General features: G+C 42.9%; 1 protein-coding gene and 1 pseudogene across 10 annotated transcripts in view; one reads left to right on the forward strand and one right to left on the reverse strand.

Annotated features, from left to right (window-relative positions):
* IKZF1 (IKAROS family zinc finger 1) overlaps positions 1-17,213 on the reverse strand; it is a 216,972-nt gene that overhangs the window by 94,237 nt on the left and 105,522 nt on the right. The window lies entirely within an intron of this gene.
* Positions 15,832-15,936, forward strand: LOC141146447 (U2 spliceosomal RNA; annotated as a pseudogene).

The raw sequence follows: 17,213 nt of genomic DNA on the forward strand, positions 1-17,213 counted from the left end.
ACATAAAACTATTTTTCAGAAATAAAAAAATGGTAATTGGCATGTGCGTATGTATTCACCACCTTTGTTATGAAGCCCATAAAAAGCTCTGGTGCAACCAATTACCTTCAGAAGTCACATAATTAATGAAATGATGTCCACCTGTGTGCAATCTAAGTGTCACATGATCTGTCATTACATATACACACCTTTTTGAAAGGCCCCAGAGGCTGCAACACCTAAGCAAGAGGCACCACTAACCAAACACTGCCATGAAGACCAAGGAACTCTCCAAACAAGTAAGGGACAATGTTGTTGAGAAGTACAAGTCAGGGTTAGGTTATAAAAAAATATCCAAATCTTTGATGATCCCTAGGAGCACCATAAAATCTATCATAACCAAATGGAAGAACATGGCACAACAGCAAACCTGCCAAGAGATGGCCACACACCAAAACTCACAGACCAGGCAAGGAGGGCATTAATCAGAGAGGCAGCACAGAGACCTAAGGTAACCCTGGAGGAGCTGCAGAGTTCCACAGCAGAGAGTGGAGTATCTGTACATAGGACGACAATAAGCTGTACGCTCCATAGAGTTGGGCTTTATGGCAGAGTGGCCAGAAGAAAGCCATTACTTTCAGCAAAAAACAAAATGGCACGTTTTGAGTTTGTGAAAAGGCATGTGGGAGTCTCCCAAAATGTATGGAGGAAGGTGCTCTGGTCTGATGGGACTAAAATTGAACTTTTTGGACATCAAAGAAAACGCTATGTCTGGCACAAACTCAACACATCACATCACCCAAAGAACACCATCTCCACAGTGAAACATGGTGGTGGCAGCATCATGCTGTGGGGATGTTTTTCAGCAGTCGGGACTGGGAAACTGGTCAGAGTTGACAGAAAGATGGATAGTGCTAAATACAGGGATATTCTTGAGCAAAACCTGTACCACTCTGTGTGTGATTTGAGGCTAGAACGGAGGTTCACCTTCCAGTAGGACAATGACCTCAAACACACTGCTAAAGCAACACTTGAGTGGTTTAAGGGGAAACAAATGTGTTGGAATGGCCTAGTCAAAGCTCAGTCCTCAAACCAATAGAAAATCTGTGGTCAGACTTAAAGATTGCTGTTCACAAGCACAAACCATCCAACTTGAAGGAGCTGGAGCAGTTTTGCAAGGAGGAATGGGCAAAAATCCCAGTGGTAAGATGTGGCAAGCTCATAGAGACTTATCCAAAGCGACTTGGAGCTGTAATAGCCGCAAAAGGTGGGTCTACAAAGTACTGACTTTAGGGGGGTGAATAGTTATGCATTTGACTTTTTTTGTTATTTTGTCCTATTTGTTGTTTGCTTCACAATAAAAAAAAAACATCTTCAAATTTGTGGGCATGTTCTGTAAATTGAATGATGCAAATCATGAAACAATCCATGTTAATTCCAGGTTGTGAGGCAACAAAACGCGAAAAATGCCAAGGGGGGTGAATACTTTTGCAAGGCACTGTAATCTTATGTAACTGTTCACACTGAAGGTGTGCTGTGTTTTGAAGAGTCCTGCAAGCTGCATCCTTGGTGCAGTTTTTCAAAAGCACACCAAAAATACCAATGTGAACACATAAATAGCTCATTACATCTGCTTTTTAGTGCATTTTTTGAGTCACATGTCCATGTTTCACAGGTGCATGCTAAGAGCCAGGAAACCAGAAAGTGCACAAAAAAACGCATGAAAAATGCGATATGTGTTTTTGAAAAAGGCATACCGTGTTTTTAAGCACACCAGTGTGAAAGGACTCTTATATATTAGTGTCATTTCAAAAGTCACTTTCAACATTTTAAAATCTGCAGCTTTTATTAAAATGTTGCTTATTGACCCTGCCATAAAGGGCCATGCTCAGGCTCTTGCTGTTACAACACTCTGTTCCTGCGTCCCAGTTATGCTCCTGCATTGTCACCCTGCCACAGGGGCTTCTGATGGAGACTACACAATTCAACACACATTACACAGCCATGTTCTATTGTTGTTACCATCAGAAAAAAGAGAAAGCAGCAGACCAGCATCCCTGAGATGTAACAGAGGACTGAAAGTGGAGAAGTATGATATATAAAATATTTGGGCCAATAGGTGATGTGGGGGTGTGGCTTAGTTATAAACCCTGACAGTACCCTAAAATGGCAGAACTTCCCTGTCAAAACGGCCTGGCTTTTCGTTGTGAAGGTTTGGGAGGTTTTTGTAAGCATATTCAGGCACCTCTAGGTGCCTGCACTTTATGCCTGAAGCAGTTTGCCCCCCGCTCCTTCCCCCCAGTGAAAAAATCTCTTAAAGTGGTCGAAAAGGCTCTAGGCTTTTTTATCTTTATACATCTATGTATGAAGGTAAAAAAACCTTCGGTGTGCTGCTCTGCTCCCCCCCCCAGAGCCCCTAATACTCACCTGAGCCCCCTCTCGATCCAGCGATGTGCACAAGAGCCTTGGCTGTCCCAGGACTCCCCCTCCTCATTGGCTGAGACAGCAGCGGGAGACATTGGCTCACACTGCTGTCAATCACAGCCAGTAAGCCAATAAGGAGAGAGTGGGGGACGGGGCTGAGCTGCAGCTCTATGTGTCTTGTGGACGCATAGAGCAGGGCTCGGGAGCGAGCACCAGTGCTCCCATAGCAAGCGGCTTGCTATTGGAAGCACTGGTCAAGGGGGAGGAGCCAGAAGCACCGGCGGGGACCCGAGAAGAGAAGGATCATGGCTGCTCTGTGCAAAACCATTACACAGAGCAGGTAAGTATAACATGTTTGTTATCTTTTTTTTAAAAAAACTCTGAACCTTTAATATCACTTTAATGCTCTGTTTGCACGGGCATTTTGCCATGCTGCAAATCCCATCAGCAAGAGCCTACTGGTTCCTGCGGCTGGGATGATCGACAGCTGTGTGCAGATAGCTGCCAAACCTGTACACTGCAAAGATAGGCTGTCGGTGGCCAGAGCTATTAGTGACATTTCTTGTGCTTCCAGCCTCGATTGCTGCAAGTAACCACTGGGTGTGAGCAGTTACAAATAGCTGTGGCCAGCGACAGCCTGTCTTTGCAATGTACGGGCTCAGTGGCTGCAGCTATCTGCACACAGCTGTCAATCCCAGCCGCAGGAATCAGTAGATCCTTGCCACTGAGAAACGCTTGTGTTAATGGAGCCTAATGCCTCGTACACACGAGCGGAATTTCCGTTGGAAAAATCTTGTATGGTTTTTCCGATGGAATTCCGCTCAAGCTTGGCTTGCACACCCACAGTCACACAAAAGTTCCTTGAGTGTCGGAATAGCATACAGACGAACGGAATTTCCGATAGGAACTTTTTCCGACGGAAAAATAGAGAACCTGCTCTCAATCTTTTGCTGGCGGAAATTCCGCCAGCAAAAGTCCGATGGAGCATACACACTGTCAGGATTTCTGACCAAAAGCTCACATCAGACTTTTGCTGGTGGAATTTCCACTCGTGTGTATGGGGCATAAGGCAACAAGTGAAACTGTGATCTTGCCATTCAAGAAAAACAGAAACTAAGCTAAACATAGAACGCTCATGCAGTTTACATTGGCCTGAGTTCTCTGTAATCTACTCCAGAAGCAATTCAGATTACCTGTTCTAATTCCATTAGCACATCAGTGAAGAGATCAATTTGATGAAAAGTATTTCTACCTATAATATTCTTTGATATTTTTTAGACATTTATAAAATAGGAATAATATTACTATCAGAATACAGCATTTACAATATAGTAAATGAAGAATAAATACTTTTTACTTTTAGTATTCTGTTTCGGTGAAATGTTTAGTGTCTTATTTCAGGTGTTTAAAAAAATATATATTAAAATACTGTTTACAATATAGAAGGGGAGATAGTGATAGCTCTGTGTTATGGTATTCTGTCCTAATGCAAAGTTTCAGTCATAAGTACATATATTAATGAAACTTGCACAGATAAAATAATCAACAGTTAAGACAGCTTGCATGATAAATGATGTTACTCAACACTTGCAAAATCCAACACTCTCCTTGTTTGTGTAGTTTCCACTTCCTCACACTGTCCTAAGATATTCCTGTTTTCACAATAGGGCTGTCTGAACGAGAACCATAAAAGAGAAGTGTTTATTTCTGGTGAAATGCAGGGAAGAGGGGAACATTGTATTGTCAGTTGCTCCTCCCTTTCATGGACTATGGGGGTATATTTAAAAAGTAATTACATTCACCAAACATCTACCGCAGGTATATCTTCCTGGTGCATGTGTTTTAAATGACAGTGACTGATTCACCTGCAGTGAATGTTGAGTGAATGTCACATTCACTGCTTTATAAATATGTTCTCAATATGTTAAGAATAGAATTATAAACAATACAGTATAACAGGCTTTCTTCCCCTTATTACTATTGCCCATATATAGTTTTTTTATTTATCCTAAATCAGCTGATTGTAAAGGCTCGTTTTTTTTTTTTGTTTTTTTTCCTATAAAAATAACAATATATAAGCAGTGTAAGTATATATAATTATACTTACACTGCTCTGTTGCAGTGGATTTGCACAGAGCAGCCCAGATCCTCCTCTTCACGGGTCCCTCTTCTGTTCTCCTGGCCCCTCCCTCATGTTTAGTGTCCCCAAAACAAGCAGCTTGCTATGGGGGCACCCGAGCTGAGTCACAGCTCCCTGTGTCCATTCAGACATGGAGCCCTGACCTGGCCCCACCCCCTCTCTCCCCTGATTGGCTAGCTGACTTTGATTGATTGTTTCAGCCAATTAGGAAGGAGAATCTCGGGCGGTTGAGACACTTGTGGACATTGCTGGATAGAGAGGGACATTAGGTAAAGTGTTAGGGGGGGCTGATGGGTGCTGCTGCACACAGAAGGCTTTTCATCTTAATGAATAGAATGCATTAAGGTTTAAAAACCTTCTGCTTTAACCCAATACTTAAGAACACACATATTGAAAAATCTCACAATGGTATATTAAACAGACCAAAGGAGGGGGGGGGGGGTAGATAAAGCCTTGTTCTCACACATTTACTTAAGCATATACCCGTGCAAGGGGCATGTTTGCCCTACCAGGGATGCACAGGTGTTCAGCTGCGTTCCGATTAACCTGAATGGGATTACCTGTACAGGGATGCACAGAACACCCTCACACACAGGCGTAGACTTAAGTATGCTCGTATGAACGAAGCCTAAGAGAAGTTCATTGTTAGAGCCTACATTCACTTTAAAATTTGCTATGGTACAGAGAACATTTAGAAGTGTTAACTGTGTCTAAGCAGTATCCTGCACTCCTCTGCCTTCAGTCCTATAGCTGTATATCTGCAGTATTATTTTCTAAGGCACTGTTCCTCTGACTGTTACTCTAAGAATATTTGGTAATGTCACTGCTGTGCAGCGCACTGTTCTCCATGCTGGAGGCTCTGCCATGAGGAAGCTAAGACCTGCCTCTACCAAGATGGCTGCCTCCAGTAAATGATTGGGAGGTGGAAGGCACTTGACTCGTTCATGAAAAGTTGACATTTGCATACAACAAATGTTGACTATATCAATTGATCTACTCAGAGGTTTCTTTACTAAAGGCTATTAAGCTATTTACTTTGTAAGGGAGTTGTCCCTTAGTTTAGTGAATGTAGTGAAAAATCACAAAGTATACCAAATCATGTGCACAGAAGAAATAGTATCTTTGCTTGCACATGTTTGAATGATGAAGTCAGCAGAGTTTCACCTCATTCACTCAGCTAAGGCAAAATTTCCTTGCAAAGCGAATAACCTATTTGCCTTTAGTAAATCCACCCCACTGTATTGTCAGTGGGTTTACACTGTAGGCAATCTCTGCTTATGCTTTTTTTTTCATCAGTTTGAATTTTCCAGGTTTATAACATCTTTATTTAGGTAAAGAGCTGGTTACACAACAGACATCAGATCTTCATATTTGGGTTGTAATTAATATATTGTAATTATTTTAGTAAAGATTTGTTTGCTTTATATCACTTCGGGCCTCACCATACTGTAACTGTCTTGTGCTGCTGAGACAAGGGATCATGCTCTCAGTTCTACCTATAGTGACACCATATTTGAATACTGAAGTTATGTCTCATCTGAAATATAATGGAACTCTGTGTTTTGTTTTTTGTCAATAAAACCAAATAAAAGTGTTATTAAACACAAGTTATTTCTTTTAATTTTTTTAAGAATAACAAACATGTCATACTTATCTGCTCTGTGCAGTGGTTTTGCACAGAGCAGCCCTGATCCTCCTCTTCTCCAGTCCCCGCTGGCTTTCCTGGCCCCTCCCTCCTGCCAAGTGCCCCAGAACAAACAGCTAGCTATGGGGCACCCAAGTAGGCTTGCTCTGAGCCACTGCTGTTTTTGTGTGTCCATTCACGCACAGAGCTGCGGCCAGGACTCACCCCCTCTCTCACTTCATTGGCTTATTGGCTGTGATTGACAGCAGTGAGAGTCAATGAGGAGGGAGAGTCCCCAGAGAGCCGAGGCACTCTTGCACATCGCTGGATCGCAACGGGGCTCAAGTAAGTATTAGGAGGTGAGCTGCACACAGAATGTTTTTTACCTTCATGCATAGAATGCATGAATGTAAAAACCTTGAGCCTTTAGAACCACTTTAAGTATAGGCAGGGTGAAGGAGATACAGTATGAAACTGTTTGCCTAAAACAAGATAAAAATGTTTTAAATTCTGACTTAAGAAGAATCTATCTATGGTTTGTCTCTTGAACGTTTACCTGGTTTGATGATGGATAACCATAAGAAAATGATGACTATATTCAGTTAAACAAATGATACCTAAAACTAAACACAAACAAGAATACAGGAATTGAGTGTCCTGCATCTTATACATGCCCTGCTTCCCTTCAGCTGCCAAGAAAAAAAAAGAAGCATTTGAAACAGTGTGGTTTGCATGTAGTCCTGTTATTGGGTTTCCACATCACTAGCCTTTTGTATAAACAGATGAAGAGGAACAAACACAAATAATGAAATATAGGATATGGGAAAAAGAGGAAGCTGAAGTTGGTAAGGCTGTCCAACTGAAAAGACGAGTTATGGAGAAGTGACAGAAAAGGAAGCATGTATAAGGAATAGCACTGGTAGCCTATTATAGGATATCATACTTGTTTATTTTTTGTTTGTTTTGTTTATGCAATATTAGCAAAGGAAGAAAAAAAGCTAGGATACAATAAACTAGCAAAAAATACACGTAGGGCCTGCTACGGTATTAAGTGAAGTGAACTGAATCTGGACTTACACCTGCCGGTAAACCGCACTGTTATTTAGCAGACGTAGGGCTGCCATATATTCCTAAATTTTAAACATTGGGACATTCTTCCTGCTTTTCCTGCAGGTACAGCAGCCCATTCAAATAAATGGGCTGCTATGCATGCACAAATGTGAGCCGCATCAAATGCATAGGTGTGAACCTTGGCTTAAAAAGTATAGAATGAACAAAATTTTAATGGCATGCACTCTATGTTTTCATGAGTTGTGATGGAAGCCATAATTGCACTCCTTTACATTGAAAAACAAGCACATAAAATATCCAGTACATATAATGCTACAAAATTCCTACTACAAGAGATAATCAGAGACTGCAGAAATGCTACAGAAGTGTTTGGACACTGTGGACGTGCTAGAGAAGACTGTCAGAGATCAATATGCTGCATAAACAAAGCTAATGAAAGCAGATAAAGCAGCCTGCAGTTAACATAAATTCAATTCACACCTTTCCTAGTATCACCAGTGAATCTATGAACAGAAGATCACACATCAAACAATACCCAAACTAACTAACACACAATGCCCCCAATTAATTCCGTACTCTGCTTACAATAATAATAAAAGCAACAATTACCCCAACAAATTGTTTAACTGATGGAATTGACATTATTCATTATTTCTGTACTGATCCAAGTTATTTGTGACTTTTACCAATTAAATTGAGGTTCACCTCATGGGGCACATGTAATTCAAGTGTCTGCAAATCATTAGGTAATTTCAGCCAGCAGGGGTGTACTTAGCCCATCTGGCATCTGGGGATGATCTTTTTTTTTTTTTTTTTTTTTACACCTCCTCCCCCAAAAACTGGTAAGAGGAAACACAGGGGCATGATGAATTGTGAGTGTGGCAAAATTGCGCTAACAATGGGAATAGGTAAATAAAAAACAACTTCCCCTTAACTCAGAACACATTAGCCACAGTCATTTTACCCACAAAATATGCTTTAATGACTATGCAATAAGCGAGTGTGTAGCAGACACCTACAAACCTCAGTACACTTATTTTATTAAAATGAATCTGTTCCATCACATTTGCTTTTCTATACACAGCCTACCTTGCAGAAGAACTTCAGGAGAAATGTACTTAGGAGTGCAGTGGTCAGGAGTATGAAATGTAAAACACAGTAAAGGGAATTTATCAAAACTGGAGCAGACAGCATCTGGAGCAGCGGTGCATGGCAACCAATCAGCCTCTATCTTCAACTTGTTCAGTTAAGCTCTAATAATTAAAGATAGAAGCTGACTGGTTGCCGAGCACCACTGCTCCAGTTTTAACAAATTCCCCTAAGTTTCTATATTGCAGGGGTCAGGACTGCATAACGCACAACCAAAATTACCCCCTTGTCCAAGTACAAAGCATCCCCCCAAACCCATATCCCCCACAGTACAGATCTCCCCTAATATCCCTAAATCCCCCCTCCAAACCTACCTCCTCAGTACAGACTTCCGCAGGACAAACCTGTTAGTACCCCCCCCCCCCCCAGCGCAGACCCCTTAGTACAGACTCCTTCCTCTCCCAGGTACAGAATCCTCAGCACAGACATCCCTCATTCCCCTCTCCCAGGTACAGAACTCTTAGTACAGAAACCCCCCATTCCTTCCTCAGGTACCGAACCCTAAGTGCAGACAACCATCATTTCCCCACAGGTACAGAATTCTCCGTACAGATTTTCTTCATACACCCTTCTCAAGGTATAAAATCTCACCCCACCCTAAACTCACTCACCAGCTCAGAGCTCAGAGAGGGTAGACGTCATATTCTTGGCTCTGTCATGTGAGCAAAGGAGACTTTCTGTCATTCTCAGCTGCCGCTATCACTGAAGCCACAGCTGCAGACTGGGCTGGGGTTATTGTGACCAACTGAAATGTCTTCATTTGAGCTGCACGGTGCTGCGGTGGGATATTGGTGCAGTGCTGTGCAACTGAAATGAGGAAATTTCAGGTGGCTGCACAAACCCCCAGCCAAGTATGCATGCAGTACTGAGGAGCAACCCCTCCTTAGTATATTACTGGCAGTCAGTTCTGCTTCTTATACCTCCTGGAGTAATTATCACTCCTATAAACACTTCTAATACCCAGTTTGAAGTTAAATGTCTATTTTTATATTCCTTTGAAGCAGATTTTGTATTTGAACTGAACTAAGCTAAAATTGTTTAATCAAATGCTTAGCATAGTGGATAGCACTCTTACCCCACGTTGGGTTTGATTTCCACTTAGCAAACTATCTACCTGCTTGGGTCTGCATGCTCCAGTCTCCTTCCACAATATATAAACATAGTCATCACCGAATTAACTAATCATAGCTTAATCATTTCCCAGCATCTCTCTCTTCTTCCTGCTATGGTAACTGCAAAATCAAAATTGTGCATGAAATTAGTATACCAAATAAGTCAAATAAGTTCAAATGAGTCCTGGAGGTCCACAGATATTGATTGACTGGGACTAAAACACAGTACTACACATGCTACACCATCGTGCATTTACAGTGCCTTGAAAAAGTATTCATACCCCGTTGAAATTTTCCACATTGTGTCATGTTACAACCCAAAATGTAAATGTATTTTATTGGGATTTTATGTGATACACCAACACAAAGTGCCACATAATTGTGAAGTGGAAGGAAAATGATAAATGGTTTTCAAATTTTTTTAAATATAAATATCTGAAAAGTGTGGCGTACATTTGTATTCAGGCACCCTGAGTCAGTACTTTGTAGAACCACCAGTTGCAAGACTTTTTGCGTATGTCTGTACCAGCTTTGCACATCTAGAGCGTAAACTTTTTGCTCATTGTTCTTTGCAAAATAGCTCAAGCTCTGTCAGATTGGATGGAGAGCGTCCGTGAACAGCAATTTTCAAGTTTTGCCACAGATTCTCAATTGAATTATGTCTGGACCTTGACTAGGCCATTCTAACACATGAATTTGCTTTGATCTAAACCATTCCATTGTAGCTCCGGCTGTATGTTTAGGGTCGTTGTCCTGCTGAAAGGTGAACCTCCGCCCCAGTCTCAAGTCTTTTGCAGACTGTAACAGGTTTTTTGTAAGATTGCCCTGTATTTGGCTCCATCCATCTTCCCATCAACTCTGACCAGCTTCCCTGTCCCTGCTGAAGAAAAGCATCCTCACAACATGATGCAGCCACCACCATGTTTCACGGCGGGGATAGTGTGTTCAGGGTGATGCGCAGTGTTAGTTTTCTGCCACACATAGCGTTTTGCTTTTAGGTCTCATCTGACCACAGCACCTTCTTCCACATGTCTGTTGTGTCCCCCACATGGCTCCTTGCAAACTGCAAACGGGACTTCTTATGTTTTTTTCAACAATGGCTTTCCTCTTGCCACTTTTCCATAAAGGCCAGATTTGTGGAGTGCATGACTAGTAGTTATCCTGTGGACAGATTCTCCCACCTGAGCTGTGGATCTCTGCAGCTCCTCCAGAGTTACCATGGGCCTCTTTGCTGCTTCTCTGATTAATGTTCTCCTCGCCTGTCCTGTCAGTTTAGGTGGACGGCCATGTCTTGGTAGGTTTGCAGCTGAGCCATTGGATGATGGATTGAACAGCGCTCCGTGAGATGTTCAAAATTTGGGATGTTTTTTTATAACCTAACCCTGCTTTAAACTTCTCCACAACTTTATCCCTGACCTGTCTGGTGTATTCCTTGGCCTTCATTAAATAAGTCAAATAAGTCAAATAAGTTCAAATAAGTCCTGGAGGTCCACAGATATTGATTGACTGGGACTAAAACACAGTACTACACATGCTACACCATCGTGCATTTACAGTGCCTTGAAAAAGTATTCGTACCCCTTGAAATTTTCCACATTGTGTCATGTTACAACCCAAAATGTAAATGTATTTTATTGGGATTTTATGTGATGATAGGATCAGCAATATAAACGTATTGGTGAAAACACAAATTTGGTGGTTACTTGAAAAGTGAAGAGATGATTCAGTAAAGTACTCCAGAATCATCCACCGCACACCTGTGAAATGGACACTCGCCGGAAAAGCTGGCTACCATTACAGCAGCAAACACGCACTCAGTGTAGATCCGCCATCTGTTGTGGAGAAGCAACTCACACTATCCAGAAGTAGCTGTAGTGAATAAAGCTCACCAGGAGCCAGAAGAAGTCTCCATAGTGTAGTATGTATTGGAATTGTATGTTAAAAGCTAAAATAAAACAAATCATAAAAACATATGACAATGGGTGCCACTGCCGACCCAGTATTGCACTGAACTATTGTTTTTTCACCAATAAGTTCATATTGCTGATCATATCATGGGACTGTGCTTTTAAATCTATATTTTTCAGTACATTGTTTTTTTTATTGTTGATTTCCATCCACAAGATTGGACTTAAATATATTTTTTTCACTTTAGCATTTTTTCACTTTAACACTTTTTTGGACATTGTTTCAGTGTGCTGTCCATTTGTAACACAGTATTCTCATCCCAATGCTGTTCGTATACTTTTGGCGTTACACAATTTTTCTTAAGATTATTTATAAGTTTGGTATATTACTTATCTGTGTCAGCTGCCGCCCCATCACAGCACAGAGATACATCTTTTTTATTTCAATATCAATTACTTGTAATAATATATGGCATGACATCTAGTATTGTTTTAGGAAGCCCCTATTTCCCCAAACTAGTTCTGACAATGGAAGATTTCCACAAGAATCTAGCCAAGCAGGGCAAAATATAAAATGTAAAAAAATAGGGTACATTTTGTTTTTGCCATTGTCTCTTTTATCTTGCTGCCCATAAGCACTTGCCCATAAACGTTATCCTTCTTACCACTCATGGGTGAACTACATGCGCCATAGTATATGCAACTTCTACCTACATGCTGGAGAACCTATTTAGCTTTTTTGTTCAAAATAAAGTGCACTAAAACTAAGCAAAATTGCAGGAGCATAACAATAAACATGTCAGTCTGGTTCCAGGGGAGGATAAAATGTATTTTTTTTTTAATTTTGAAACAATGGCATTGATTTCCAAAACTCTTACAGGAAATTATGAATATATTTCTGTAATTTTTGTCTATTATTTAATATACATTTGGGACCATATAACTCAGGCACTTTGATGCTTCATCTTATTGTAATGATCACATGCAGGGGGTTCTTCCAAAGAAGTGGGGTTCTTTAAATAAGTGGCACTTCCTCTCTTGCACTTCAGCGATTTGCACAAAGCAAACCACAGCAGACTGCAGGTGACCTCATTTCCAAATTATCTCACCTTCCTCTCTGAAACATGCACTCTTTACCTCTCCTCCTTTTCACAATTGCAGCCTCTCTCCTCAAACTCACTTTTCTTCACCCCTCAATCTGTACATATTACCCTCACTTCTCCCCTCCCTCTATTACTGCACTCATCACCTCTTTCTAACTCTAAGCTCACTTGCTAACAAACCCCCCCAGGATACTGAAGCATGTCCCCTCATACAAATCGTATTCTCATATTACCTCCCTTACTTTTCTGCTTCTCCTAACCACTGGAGATATTTCCCCAAAACCTGGGCCTCCCTTATTTAACTGTACCCAACACACCCATCACCATCACCCTACACCCTCTGGCAGTAGTCACAATCTATGCAGTTTAGTCTCTATTCCTCTTCTTCCCAATGCCAGCCTCCCCCTCTCCTGTGCCCTCTGGAACGCCCGCTCTGTCTGCAACAAACTCACCGCTGTTCATGACCTCTTTGTCACTAATTCCTTTAACCTACTTGCTGTCACCGAAACCTGGCTTCACGAATCTGACACCCCTTCTCCTGCTTCCATCTCCCAGAGTGGCCTTCACTGGACTCACTCCCCTAGGCCTAATGGGCGTAAGATAGGTGGAGTGGGATTTCTCCTATCCCCCAAAGCACCTTCAAGGTTATTCACTCCCCTCCCTCTCTTTCCCTCTCATCATTTGAAGCTCACTGTATATATCTATTCTCTCCAACTTCCCTAAGAATTGCTGTGATCTACCGGCCCCCTGGACCATTATCGACTTTCCTTGATGAGTTTTATGTCTGGCTACCCTACTTTCTCTCTTCGGAAATTCCCACAATCCTTCTCTGTGATTTCAACATCCCTGCTAATACAAACACTCCTGCTACTTCTAAACTTCTTAGTCTAACCTTTTCATTTGACCTGAAGCAATGGGTACAGGCTTCTACTCACTCTGATGGTAACACCCTTGACCTTGTATTCTCCTACCTATGCACTCCATGCAACTTCTCAAACAATCCTTTTCCTCTCTCTGACCATCACCTTATTAGTTTCTCTCTCTCCCTGTCTTCCACCACCTTTCCCTCCAATCGCTTAACCCTGACTTGTAGAAACTTTCGTAACTTCAACTCTTCTCTCCTCTAGTCTGCTACTGACCACCTCCATGACAAAATCTATCCCCTGTCCAGCCCCAACCAAGCCACCATCCAAACCAATCCCTGTCCTCCACCCTGGACAAGCTCGCTCCCCTCACTACATGCAGAATTAGGCCTCAACCCCTACAACCCTGGCAAACAGATGACACTAAAATTCTCAAAAAACGTAGTCACGTTCTTGAGCGTCTGTGGCACAAGACTAATTCTCTCAAAGACTTCAACCAATACAAATCTGCCCTCCAAAAATACTATTCATTCCTCCACACTGCCAAGCAAACCTATTTTACAACTCTTATTAACACCTTCTCATGGAGTCCCCGTAAACTCTTCTCTACCTTCAACTCTCTACTTGTCCTCCACCGCCTCCACCCACTGACTCACTCACTGCCCAGGAGATTGCTAATCACTTCAAAAACAAGATTGATATAATCCGTGATGAAATCTCCACAGTTAAGACCCCATATCAACTGGTACAATTGACACTCCCTTTATTCAAATCTGTTACTACAGACGAAGTTGCTAAACTTCTTTCTAACGCCCACCTAACCACCTGCCCCCTGGACCCTATTCCCTCTTAAATACTACAGTCACCCTCTGACTCTATCCTACACTCTCTAACCCACATCTTCAATCTCTCCCTCACCTCTGGCATTTTCCCCAATGCTCTAAAACATGCACTGGTCACCCCCATACTTAAAAAGCCGTCCTTGGACCCTACCAATCTTAACAACCTACACCCTATCTCCTTGCTCCCCTTTTCCTCTAAACTTCTTAAACGCCTGGTTTACAACCAACGGAGTGACCACCTCATTAAGAATAACCTTCTTGATCCCTTTAAGTCTGGATTTCACCCTCAACACCCCACAGAAACTGCTCTTTTAACACTCACAAATGACCTACTAACTGCAAAAACCAACGGACACTATTCTGTACTCCTACTTCTGGACCTTTCAGCTGCCTTTGACGCGGTTGACCACCCCCTTCTCCTCAAAAAACGTTACTCCCTTGGTCTCCGTGACTGTGCTCTTCAGTGGCTCTCATCCTACCTATTCCAACGCACCTTCAGGGTCACTTGCAATTCTACTTCCTCCAGTCCTCTTCCCTTCTCCGTCGGGGTCCCCCAAGGTTCTGTTCTTGGACCTCTTTTATTTTCAATCTATACCTTTTCCCTGGGTCCGCTGGTCAGTCTCTCACGGCTTTCAATATAATTTCTACGCTGACGACACACAAATCTATCTCTCCACCCCTCAACTCACTCCATCAGTCTCCTCATGCATCACTAACTTACTAACAGACATATCTGTATGGATGTCACACCACTTCCTCAAACTCAACTTGTCCAAAACCGAGCTTATAATATTTCCTCCCCCAAGTGCCTCTTCCCTGACTTATCTGTCAAGAGTAATGGCACAGCCATCCACCCATCCCCACATGTCAGGGTGCTGGGTATTATCCTGGACTCTGAACTCTCCTTTCGGCCCCACGTCCAATCACTTTCCAAAGCTTGCCGCCTCAACCTCCGCAACATCTCTAAACTACGTCCCTTTCTAACCAATGAAACCACAAAGCTCCTGATTCACTCCCTGGTTATCTCTCGCCTTGACTACTGCAACTCCCTCCTCATTGGCTTACCTTTTAATAGACTATCCCCCCTTCAGTCCATCATGAATGATGCTGCCAGACTCATCCACCTTACAAACCGCACAGCGTCTGCTACCCCTCTCTGCCAATCCCTCCATTGGCTGCCACTTGCCCAAAGAATTAAATTCAAAATACTAACAATAAGTTACAAAGCCATCCACAACTCTGCCCCCAGCTACATCACTAGCCTAGTCTCAAAATACCAACCTAATCGCCCTCTTCGTTCCTCCCAAGACCTCCTCCTCTCTAACTCCCTCATCACCTCCTCTCATATCCGCCTCCAGGACTTCTCCCGAGCCTCTCCCATCCCCTGGAATACCCCAATCTGTCAGGCTGTCTCCAAATGTATCCACTCTTAGGCGATCCCTGAAAACTTTCCTCTTCAGAGAAGCCTATCCTGCCTCCATCTAACAACTACACTATTTTCTCCATTAGCTCATCCCCCGCAGCTATTACCCTTTTGTATAACTTGACCCTCCCTCCTAGATTGTAAGCTCTAACAAGCAGGGCTCTCTGATTCCCCCTGTATTGAATTGTATTGTAATCGCTTCTCTGCCTTTTGGTTAAGATCAAGTGTAGTATCTGTTCTTATCAGTTTCCAGAGGAGGCGCTGAGTCACTCTCGTTGGGCAGGGCCAGCAAATCCAATGGTGTTATAGTGCCTGGAAGGGCGGTTATCAGCAGGGACTACGCCGAGTTGCCCAATAGATACTGGGGACCGACCAATGGTTGAGTCTGAGCCGTCTGGAAGGGTTCTCCTGGTGAGAATGGGTGCTGCATCTGGGTCTGGCAGGAGGGTCGGGTCCCTGGCCCTCTGGCCTAGATTGCGGTAGCTCTAGCTACGGTCAGTTATTAGGGAAGAGAACGCTTACTCCCCTTTTGCTGGTTGGGGGGAGTGGTTAGTATCTACCCGAATGTAAAATGGGAAGGAGTGATGGGAGTGACGGAGGAGCCTGAAGGGGAAGGGCTCCAACCAAGCTCCCTGAACTTCATGCCTATCTGCATGTGGTGGGGGCTACTGTGGTCTGGGCCGTGGGCCAGGGTTGGTCTTGAAAGCCTATGGAATATGTGCCCCTGGAGTGGCAGTCCAGGGGTGCCAAATAGTCACTGTAAGTGGCAGTCACTTTGATTTGAGGCACCACGGTCACTGCACCATAGAACACGCTTTTTTAGCACCTGCCTCTTGGGCCGGGCCTTTTGGCTGGGACCAGAGGAATTTTTTATTCCTGGCCGGAGGGCCTGGTCATTGTTTTACACAATGGCCACCTTTTTCACTCTCCTCTTCACTATCCCTTCCCCACTTTCTTTTTATTTATTTTATTTATTTGATGCCTATGTTTGTCACGTTTTGTCTTTTTGTGTTTGTACACAGTTGTCTCACTGTGTGATGAGTAAGGATGCGGGTCCTCGGGCCAGCCCTGAAAGTCTTGGGAAGGGGTGGACATGGCCTTTTGGCTTAGTTCGCCCTCTCTCATGGGGTCTCCCTTCGGGGGAGCCTCACCTAGTACTTGGGTGGGTTCTGTTTCGGCAGGCCCTCCAGAAAACAGGGTCTGTCTGGTTTCGGCCAGCTAGACCATTGTAAAGTACCTTTGTCCCCGTCTGGAGCCTAACGCCCCGGGGGATCAGGGAATTGGCACGTCTGTGTACCCGTTGCACTTTTTTGTGACCACTCTTTATGCGTGTGCACATTTTTTTGGCACCGGGTGAAGTTTTTTTGGGTATGTTATGCACGCCATAGGCTTTGAATAAAAAAAAAAAAAATGTAAGTGTATTGTAATTGTACTGTCTGCCCTAATTTTGTAAAGTGCTGCGTAAACTGTCGGCGCTATATAAATCCTGTATAATAATATATAATAATAATAATTGTGATGATCACACTCACTCCCTTGTAAGTTGGAGACATCCTATACGGACATTATTCCACTG

The sequence above is a fragment of the Aquarana catesbeiana genome, linkage group LG05, assembly GCF_042186555.1.
Source record: "Aquarana catesbeiana isolate 2022-GZ linkage group LG05, ASM4218655v1, whole genome shotgun sequence".
NCBI classification, from domain to species: domain Eukaryota; kingdom Metazoa; phylum Chordata; class Amphibia; order Anura; family Ranidae; genus Aquarana; species Aquarana catesbeiana.